Source organism: Barbus barbus, assembly GCF_936440315.1.
Source record: "Barbus barbus genome assembly, chromosome: 1".
Classification (NCBI taxonomy): domain Eukaryota; kingdom Metazoa; phylum Chordata; class Actinopteri; order Cypriniformes; family Cyprinidae; genus Barbus; species Barbus barbus.
The window spans coordinates 14,072,207-14,082,259 of NC_136729.1; the positions used below are offsets into that span (position 1 = coordinate 14,072,207).

General features: G+C 35.7%; 1 long non-coding RNA gene and 1 pseudogene across 2 annotated transcripts; both read left to right on the forward strand.

The window, feature by feature from the left end:
• Window positions 1–3,914: 3,914 nt before the first annotated feature.
• LOC306843704 lies at window positions 3,915–5,566 on the forward strand. The gene is made up of 4 exons (XR_013781863.1): window positions 3,915–4,277; window positions 4,424–4,471; window positions 4,569–4,658; window positions 4,744–5,566. It is a non-coding gene; the product is annotated as an uncharacterized lncRNA (long non-coding RNA).
• A 1,183-nt stretch (window positions 5,567–6,749) lies between these two features.
• Window positions 6,750–9,688, forward strand: LOC306869908 (PLAC8-like protein 1; annotated as a pseudogene). The gene is made up of 3 exons: window positions 6,750–6,765; window positions 7,479–7,633; window positions 9,518–9,688. The product of its transcript is annotated as a PLAC8-like protein 1 (transcript).
• The last annotated feature ends 365 nt before the right edge of the window (window positions 9,689–10,053 follow it).

Here is a 10,053-nt window from a genome sequence, read left to right on the forward strand (position 1 = left end):
CTGTATCAAGGCACCTCAGTGGGAAGTCTGTGGGAAGGAAAAAGTGTGGCAGAAAACGCAGCACAACGAGAAGAGGTGACCGGACCCTGAGGAAGATTGTGGAGAAGGACCGATTCCAGACCTTGGGGGACCTGCGGAAGCAGTGGACTGAGTCTGGAGTAGAAACATCCAGAGCCACCGTGTGCAGGAAATGGGCTACAGGTGCCGCATTCCCCAGGTCAAGCCACTTTTGAACAGAGAAGCAGCACTGGACTGTTGCTCAGTGGTCCAAAGTACTTTTTTCGGATGAAAGCAAATTTTGCATGTCATTCGGAAATCAAGGTGCCAGAGTCTGGAGGAAGCCTGGGGAGAGGGAAATGCCAAAATGCCTGAAGTCCAGTGTCAAGTACCCACAGTCAGTGATGGTCTGGGGTGCCATGTCAGCTGCTGGTGTTGGTCCACTGTGTTTTATCAAGGGCAGGGTCAATACAGCTAGCTATCAGGAGATTTTGGAGCACTTCATGCTTCCATCTGCTGAAAAGCTTTATGGAGATGATTTCATTGTTCAGCACGACCTGGCACCTGCTCACAGTGCCAAAACCACTGGTAAATGGTTTACTGACCATGGTATTACTGTGCTCAATTGGCCTGCCAACTCTCCTGACCTGAACCCCATAGAGAATCTGTGGGATATTGTGAAGAGAAAGTTGAGAGACGCAAGACCCAACACTCTGGATGAGCTTAAGGCCGCTATCGAAGCATCCTGGGCCTCCATAACACCTCAGCAGTGCCACAGGCTGATTGCCTCCATGCCACGCCGCATTGAAGCAGTCATTTCTGCAAAAGGATTCCCGACCAAGTATTGAGTGCATAACTGAACATAATTATTTGAAGGTTGACTTTTTTTTTTTTTTTTTTTTTTTTTTTGTATTTAAAAACGCTTTTCTTTTATTGGTCGGATGAAATATGCTAATTTTTTGAGATAGGAATTTTGGGTTTTCATGAGCTGTATGCCAAAATCATCAATATTAAAACAATAAAAGGCTTGAACTACTTCAGTTGTGTTGTAATGAATCTAAAATATATGAAAGTCTAATGTTTATCAGTACATTACAGAAAATAATGAACTTTATCACAATATGCTAATCTTTTTAAAAGGACCTGTATGTTCTATGGTGCACTTCATATCTTGTGACCGTGCCATGTGTCCACAAGGCCATAGGGTCATTTTAGCTTTCAGAAGGATGCTCGCAAGCACCCCCTTTGCAGCCGCTATGTGTGGCGAAGTCTGCGCCTGCAGCAGACTTCTACCCGACAGTCAATGTGGCATTACGTCTTGGAGGAAGACTGCAAGGTGCAATTTTGGACAGGGCATCTATTGCCTTGTCCAAATACCCACACTTGCGGTCTTTGCACTTGACCACTTATATGACGTATTTCCTGTATTTGGCCCAAGCGTTCAAGTGAAGATGAAGAAGACCACAAGTGCGTGTCGAACTTTTCATTACCTGATGGGACACAGTTATAGTGTTGTAAAAATGCAAGTGTTTACATAGCTTTATTTTGATTTTCATTTTAAATACTTCTAAATGTCTGTTCAGTAGTCCCTATATGACATATTTTTAATTTGTGGTGCTTCTAATTAAATGATAAAAAAGCAGTTGCAAATGCTGTACAAAATAAATATCACCACTACTCATCTTTGCACCAGTAAAATGTAAAAACACAGTTTTTCTACCAAATTATTTGTAATTATTATATTAATATTTAACTTACATTGGAAAGGTTTCCATGACTGAGATCTCATCAAAAAGTCTCACGATTTATTTCCAGAACATGATGCATGATGGGATACACTTAGTCTCGATTACTGCTGCGGAGCGGTATTTGAGATAGTGTGGATTTAGTGTGCGTTAAGGGCACTGTGCTTTGCCGTTTTTAAGACCTAGGACAATCTTGCGCACTTTCTTCCTGTCGCACGCTCTCAATTGGCCAAAACAGCAAGTGTGGGTATTTGGACAAGGCATATGAATGTAATCTGCATGTACTACATTTGCCGTGTTGTCACTGATATGTGACCATACATCTGTTGCATTGCATCACTGCCATTCATAAATCCTCTCCTTGGCCTAATGGGAAGTGTCTATCATATTCACACGTCAGAATCTCACCAGAAGTAGTAGCCTAGGTCATCTGGTTACTTTTTGCCTATTCTTTTATGAGTACTGTGAATTCAGACATTCTTCTTCTGTCACATTCTGTTTTTCGCATGCGATATAGTAGGGAAGTATGTGATTTCATTGCAGCCAATAACTTCCTGACTAGAGTTGAATCATTTAACTGATTCGTTCAAAAACAGGTTCCTTTGTGACCGAGTCATACAATTATTTACTGAATTGTTCAAAAATGAAGCACCACTGTGCTGCTATTAGACTTATTGCAAAAACGAAGCACAACATTGTATCTAAAATATGTCACTCATTATTAACTTTTATCACTGAGATATTGAGTAAAGAAATATCACACAGTCCTGTTGCCTTATTGTTTATTCAGCTTCACAGAAACAGTCCAAGCCATCTAGTTCTAACGTGATATTCTAGAATTAATAACAAAGGATTGGACACATCTTCTGAACTCAAGTCTCTCACAGTCTAACAAAGTCTTGCTCGTGTGATGCTTTAATAGGATGATTAGGTCAACCATACAGCCTACATGTACCATGATATTTACACCAAGATTCAATAAATACCGTGGCAGTCAAAAAAACAAGCAAACAAATAAATAATGTTGTTGTTGTGTTGTTGTTGTTCCTTTATTTAATTTATTTTACTTTATTTGCTTTATAGTTCACATTTTTTTTAGGCCCTAGTGTTTGATGTTTGGGGAAAAAAGAATGTAAACAAGTTGTGCTTTCAGGTGTTTAAAACCTTTCTTCATAACTGGCAAACCATAGCAGGTTTAGTTTCAGCTCATTGTACATAAATATTTACTTAATCCAGTGCTCTCTTTGTTCTCTGTCTTGTGAAGTATCACCTTACTGTTTTACGAAATACCTAATACCGCACACAATATGTGGTTTGTTTAGTCAGAAACACGTCAACTGATCCCTCACCAAAGTTTATCATTTTATTTTATTAATCCTATTATATATATATATATATATATATATATATATACAATAGACTGTAGATACACACGCACATACATATATAGCCTATACATGCATGTATGTATATATTTTTTATTATTATTATTTTTTAACTCTCCAGGTGAAAGCAAAAAAATCTTGATGAGTTTGTATGGTTTTGTCAGGTGGAGTTACAAATGGTGCCACAAGTAAAACTGCAAAATCTGCACTGTTTGCTGCACATATACAAAGGAGAAACACTAAAATAATGAACATGAATAGTAGATTGACCATACATCCTCTTCTTTCCTGGACATGTCCTGGCCAGGAGTAGGTTGATTAATAGCGTACAGGCATTGTATATAACTCATCATGACATTCAGGAAGGTGGAATTGACAGAGAACGCTCAAAGCAATGTAAATATGCATACATAAAATATAAAGACTGTAGAGAGCATGACAATAGGAGAACAGAGCCAAAACGTAGACATTTTACGCAAGGACAGGACATGTCTGGGGAAAAGAAGATGTATAGTCACACTAATAATATATAGGTTAGTGCAATGTTTCCTTTAGTTTCAATGAGAAATATATATGGATAAATGTTTGCAATTAATCCCCCAGGTGTGACCAAAAAAAAATATAGATTTTTTTTTTTTTAACCCTGTATGGTGTTAATGTATGATATATAGACCACATAAACTGTACAGGCCAAGTGTATTATAAGGCAACAAACTAGTGATTCATAACAGATGCTCTGAATCTGACCTCCACTCACAGCTCCACTGCTAAGATACTGCAGTTATTCAGTCCCACAAATTGTGATCTGACAAGATCAGCTTTATCAGATTTCACGTGTTTTCTCTTGAGTGTTGTTTAGATTGGGGTAAACAAGCAATATATCTTTTCTCATTCAAAATTGTGGTATGCACTGTGAACATGTTGAGACTCATTTATGCCGTTAAGCTTAAACCCTCATGAATAGTTCGGGGTATAAAAGGGGGTGAAGTGAGAAAGGGGCAGGGGAGATAATCGTTACACAAGGGGATAAAAGGAGGGTGGAAATCATACCTTTCAATAAGCCAGAGCAGCGCCAGCGTGAAGATGTCCAAACCAATTTGTCTGCTGTTTGCCCTGGTGATTCTGACCGCAATTTTGTGCAACAACTCAGGTAATTTCGGTCACAGCATACCTGTACATTGCTTACATCATTTATTCTGTGGATTTCATATGAATATTAATAACCATAAGGGAATTTTTCAGCATTAATGGTTATCCTTTGAATGTGAGACTAATGTCAGCTATATCTCCACACAGTCTGTTCACGGAAGAAATCCTGGAAAGTTGCTGTTTGTGGCTGCAAATGTAAGGAACAAAGTCTTTTTGCCAAAACATTGTGTAGCATTAATATGGATCACAAAATTATTTAATTTTATTTAATGTAATAAATCTCTCTCTTTAGTTAATCCTATGAAGGGGCTACAGTGTAGACGCATTCACAAAAGAAAGTTCAGCGACATTGTCGGGTGTATTTGCAAGCACCCAGAAATATGTAAGTTAAACGATATTGAATTAAAACATGTTATGGAAACAATGTTCTTAATCATTATAATAAATATGTTGTCCTTTTTGCACAGATGTTAATGAAGTCTCTGAGAAACAGTTTGTACGGATGTGCAGCTCAGGATCTAATTCACCTTCTATTCCTTTGTGATCTGATGGAATTGTGCTGCTTTATATAGAGCTTCAGATTATCACATATCTACCAGGCTCAATCTACTTTAATATAATCATGAAAATGCTCGGATTTCAACAGTAATTGTGATCATTTTGCTCGTATCTTAAAGCAACATGATAAACTGTAGAGATGTGTTTTTCCGTCATCATGTTTTCTCTTGTGTGTTGTTATTTAGATTAGAGGTAAATAAGCAATATGTCCTGTCTCATGCAGGTAAAATCACTGTCATGTTGAGACTCATTTATGCCATTAATGAACAGTTCAGAGTATAATAAGGGATAAAGTGGGAATTGTTCTGCTTTCTATAGAGCTTCAGTATGATTTATCACATATCTATACTCAGCATGCATGATGAATTTACTGTCATATAATCACAAAAATGCTCTGATTTCAACAATGTTACAGTTGTGATTGTTTGATTGCATATTACAGCAACACAATAAAAGTATGTAAAGCATAAAGTGTAATGAGGCATTTCATCACTTAACATGTCTTCTCTTGAGTGTTGATGTTTTTCTGTCATCACTGTGTGTTTTTTATGATAACATAAAGACATATATATATTTTTTTTTTATCAATATATTTATTATTTTCACTTCAACAATTTACAGATTAAGTACAGTTTACAAGTAGACATTCTTTTCTAACCACCCTTCCTCCCCTATCCCATCCCCATTAGACAGAACACCTAATTGGACATTATTACCAGGCACTGAGCTGGTAAAATAAGAGAAAATAAAAAAGAAAAGGGAAGAAATAAATAAATTATAAAAATTATAAATAATAAAAATAAATACCAGTAGTAGTAATCAATAATAATAATAAACAAATTGTAAAGTCAAGAAGGGTTACATTATCACATCCACATTTTCAGCCGATGTAACATCTAAATTATTCATGTATGCAATAAATCTGCCCCAAATCTTTTCAAACATTGATGACTTTTTTTTTCAGATTAAACATTATTTTTTCAACAGGCACATAGGACGAAAGTTCTCTAAGCCATAAAGTATGACTTGGTGGTTCTTCTGATTTCCATTGTATAGCTATACATTTCTTTGCTGCTATCAGAGCCATCTTAACCAAACGTAATTTTTTCTTTTGATCAAGTTGGAGAATTGATTCATCCCCCAATAACATAAATCTCGGATCAGATGGAAGCTTAACATTAACTATTTTGTCAATAGTTTGTATTATATTTCTCCAATAAGTTTCAAGTTCAGAACAGCTCCAAAACATATGCAATAATGTACCAACCTCTGTTTTACACCTAGGGCAACATTCTGAATATGAACTACTGATCTTATGCAATCTTTCAGGTGTATAATATACCCTATGTATAATATTGAACTGCATTAATCTATGCCTACTGTTAATTGAGAACGATGAAGCACTTTCACATATAAGTTCCCAAGTATCTTGTTCAAAGTTACATTCCAGATCTTTTTCCCATTTAAGTCTTAAAGATAATGTGTCCTCACCATACATTTCAACGAAATTAACATACATGTAAGACACAAACCCTTTAGATCCTTTTTTCTCTCTAATAGTATTATCTATTGGGAGTGAAGAGAGGGCTCTTAAACTATCTCCTTGTATAGTATTAATATAATTTCTCACCTGAAAATATTTGAAGAAATGTTTAACAGGAAGAGAAAACTTTGTTCTCAATTGTTCTAATGTCATTAGTATGTCTTCTTCATATAAATCTCCAAACCTTTGTATTCCCTTTTTATACCAAAATTGTGTTATCCCATCTCTATAAAGAGATATTTTGTTCTGTATCTCTACTGGTCATCTTTGTTTACAGCAGCCTTTATACCAGTTTTTTGGCCACATTTAGACTTTATTTGAAGAACTGTGCATGTTCCAACAAGCCACTTGCCGCTCTCAGGTTTGACTGCTATGTTTAGACCCAAAAGTACATTTTTTACTCCTGTATCAAATCTCTCGAGGTCAGAGATCTTTCGAAAGATCTCCCATGTGAGGTTTAATTCTGTTGCTCAGCATTTTAACCCCTCAGCATTGCAAAATCTGATCAGTTTCCATGGCAACAAAGATTTCCTGGAATTTTCTTTCAATGAAATGAGATGAAATGCATTTTTATTGTTCATTCAATATTTTAGTCTTTTGCTTGTTTATAGTTTACATTAATATTACATTACTTTTTTCAAAAGTGTGTTTTACAATGAAAGGCCAGCAGAACTATTATTATTTATACATTTGTATTATAATTTCTAACTTGGATTATAATGAAAATCATTCAACATTTGACTATTAAATTGCATTTAGTTCTAATATTATTGTCTGTGCGGTTGTATTTTGGTCTCCTAAAACACAATGACGACCTTGAACTATTCAATGAATTATATTCATGAGCATGTACAATTTTGTTTACTAGTCATCAACTTCTAGCCAAACTCTTGAGAACCAAAGAACTGCAAGAATACTAAGGGAGTAGCTTGTTTACAGTCAACAGCTTAAGTTATCAGTAGAAAGCTTATCAGTTATCAGCAGTACTAGCAATGCAAAACATCATCACCATCTCACATTAACTGCAATGTGAAATATCAATAAAAACATACGCATGTATTTTTTGTTTGTGTTTGAAGCGACATCTGTGTGTGTTTTCAGGTTGCTGTGCTTTTTGGTGCTTGCCTTTATTTGTTTTTAAGACGAACAAGGCCGCAGGGGGATGCCCCTGTCTGCCACTGTTGGACTGTGTCGGATGTGGAACGCCAGCGTCACTGGCCATGCATGTACCTGTAAGAGAACGTTACAGCATTGAGGTGAAATGAAATCACTCGTGTAGTGACGTTAGTCTGCAACTACATGTTCAACAACTGTGACAAGAAACAAAAAATGCAATCATTAATACATATAGTCATATAATTAGCCATGTTAGTATTATAGTATATTATATTGCACCAAATTTCTTTTTGGAAGTGATTTGCAACAGTTATGCAAGCATGAATACTATTACTCAAAAAGGCACCCACACATACACACACACAAACATCCACGCACATGACCCAATGCCCACACATACACTTACATTCCACCCTTATGACCCTCTTCCAAAACCAAGTGAATTGGCTGCGATAAGCATCTTTTCTCAGCACCAAACTAACTGAAAATTCTTCTGGAAGCAAACACCCACAACATGCTTAGCGATATCAGATCAGAGTCATAAAGTTGTACTCTGATTTCTTTCTTTACTGTTATTTTATGACAAACTGAACGTATTAAAAATTCAACAAATTATTTTTGTTATTAAATTGGATTTAGAATTGAAATAATCTAGTAATCATACAAATTGAAGACAGGCCTAGATAATTACAGGCCTAGTAAAGGAATAGTTCAACCAAAAATAAAAAATTGTTGAAATTTTTAATCCACACGACCCCAGTCCATCAATTACCCCTGGTTTCACAGACAAGGCTTAAGCTAATCCCAGACTACAATGCATATTTGAGCTGTCTCAACTGACGATATCTTGCTCTGATATATCTAAAAACATGTCAGTGTCATTGTTCTTTGTCAAAATACACACCTGTAATGTTTTCTTCTTAGGCATTTTTGTAAAAGTTGCTTAAATATCTTAATTTAACTAAGGCCTAGTCCTGGTTTAAGATAAACCCCGTTTGTGAAACCAGGCCTTAATGTCTTAATTGTGAAGAGAAAAGCAGGATTAGGATTAAGAAATTAAGAATTAAGGATTAGAAATTGTGTTTCTAATCCTTAATCCATCCTCTAGTGAAAATGTCCATTCCCTGTTGCCCTCTAACATTAAAATCCACTGTCATATTTGTGTAGAACGGATTTGGATCATTTTATAAAGGTGCTGAATCTGTGCATATTTCTCTCCTGATTCAGATAAGATGACTTTTTCACTGGAGACAGTAATAAGAGGACTCGACAAGACTTGGATTATTCTGATGTTTGTATCAAATGTTTAGCCTTTCATTCTCCTGGCACCCATTCACTGCAGATGATCCTTTGATAAACAAGTGATGTAATGTTAAATTTCTCCAAATCTGTTCCAGTGAAGAAACTAATTTACATCTTGCATGGCCTGAGGATGAGTACATTTTTAGCTCATTTTTATTTTTGGGTGAACTATTCCAGTAGTACCACCAAAGACCCTCCATTAACAGCTTTTGTGCTTTAGAAGAAAAAATTAAATGTATAGTTCACCAAAAAATTGGTTCTGTCTTAATTTACACTCATGTTAATCCAAACTTGTACGACATTCTTTCTTCCGTGAAGCATAAAAAAGATATTTTGAGAAATGTCTCGATTTATTCATTTTTATTTTTGGGTTGCCAACACTCTTAAAAATTTTAAACAGAATCTTAACAGAATATTCTTTTCCTTTTTTCAAGGTGAATTACCCCTGTAGGATGAGACAAAGATAAGAAAAGTGAAAAAGATGAGAAAAGTGAAATGCTTTTGACATGCCATTCTACCACTAGATTTTTGTGATTTATGAGGTAATGTTTCACAAAAATATCAAAAACAAGAGTTGAGAGTTGGGGTCATTCATTCAGTCTGCAAGAGATTTATGTCAAAACAGTATTAGCTTTCAGGATGTTCATATGACTCTGAAATCTGAAATGATGTATGAAATCTTTATATCATTTCAACTCTCTCTCTCTTGTCTTATTCCCCAGGGTGATGTGTGCAGTGACTGTTTCTATAGCTGTTGTTGCTATCCGCTGTCCTGATGTCAGATCTCCCACGAGATTAAGAGACGGGCAGCTGTGCAGGCCAATGCCAGCTCTTTATCATCCTCTAAAACCCACACACCACTGGTGGATCTACATTATGTGCATCTCATCTAGTGTGATTGCTTCTGATCACAATAGATAGATCTCAGTTGAGAGCATAATGAAAATAGTTACAAAATCACTTATTAAAATCTGAGTTAAGACATCAAATCATAAATATGTGTTTGAAGCTTTAATACATTTATTTCAGGAAAAAGCTGGCAGACGTGTTGTGGGATTGGTATGGGTGGAAAAACTGTAGACGACTAGCTATTGAAAGAGGAGCTTAGCTTGTAATATTATAACAAGTCTGACAAGCTCAGTTCAATTAAAAGCAATTACGGTAAACAAAATTTACTCATCAATTACCCATTCTTGTAATATGATTACACATATCTTTTTTTTTTTTTTTTTTTTCCGCTTTTTAATATAAGAAAGAT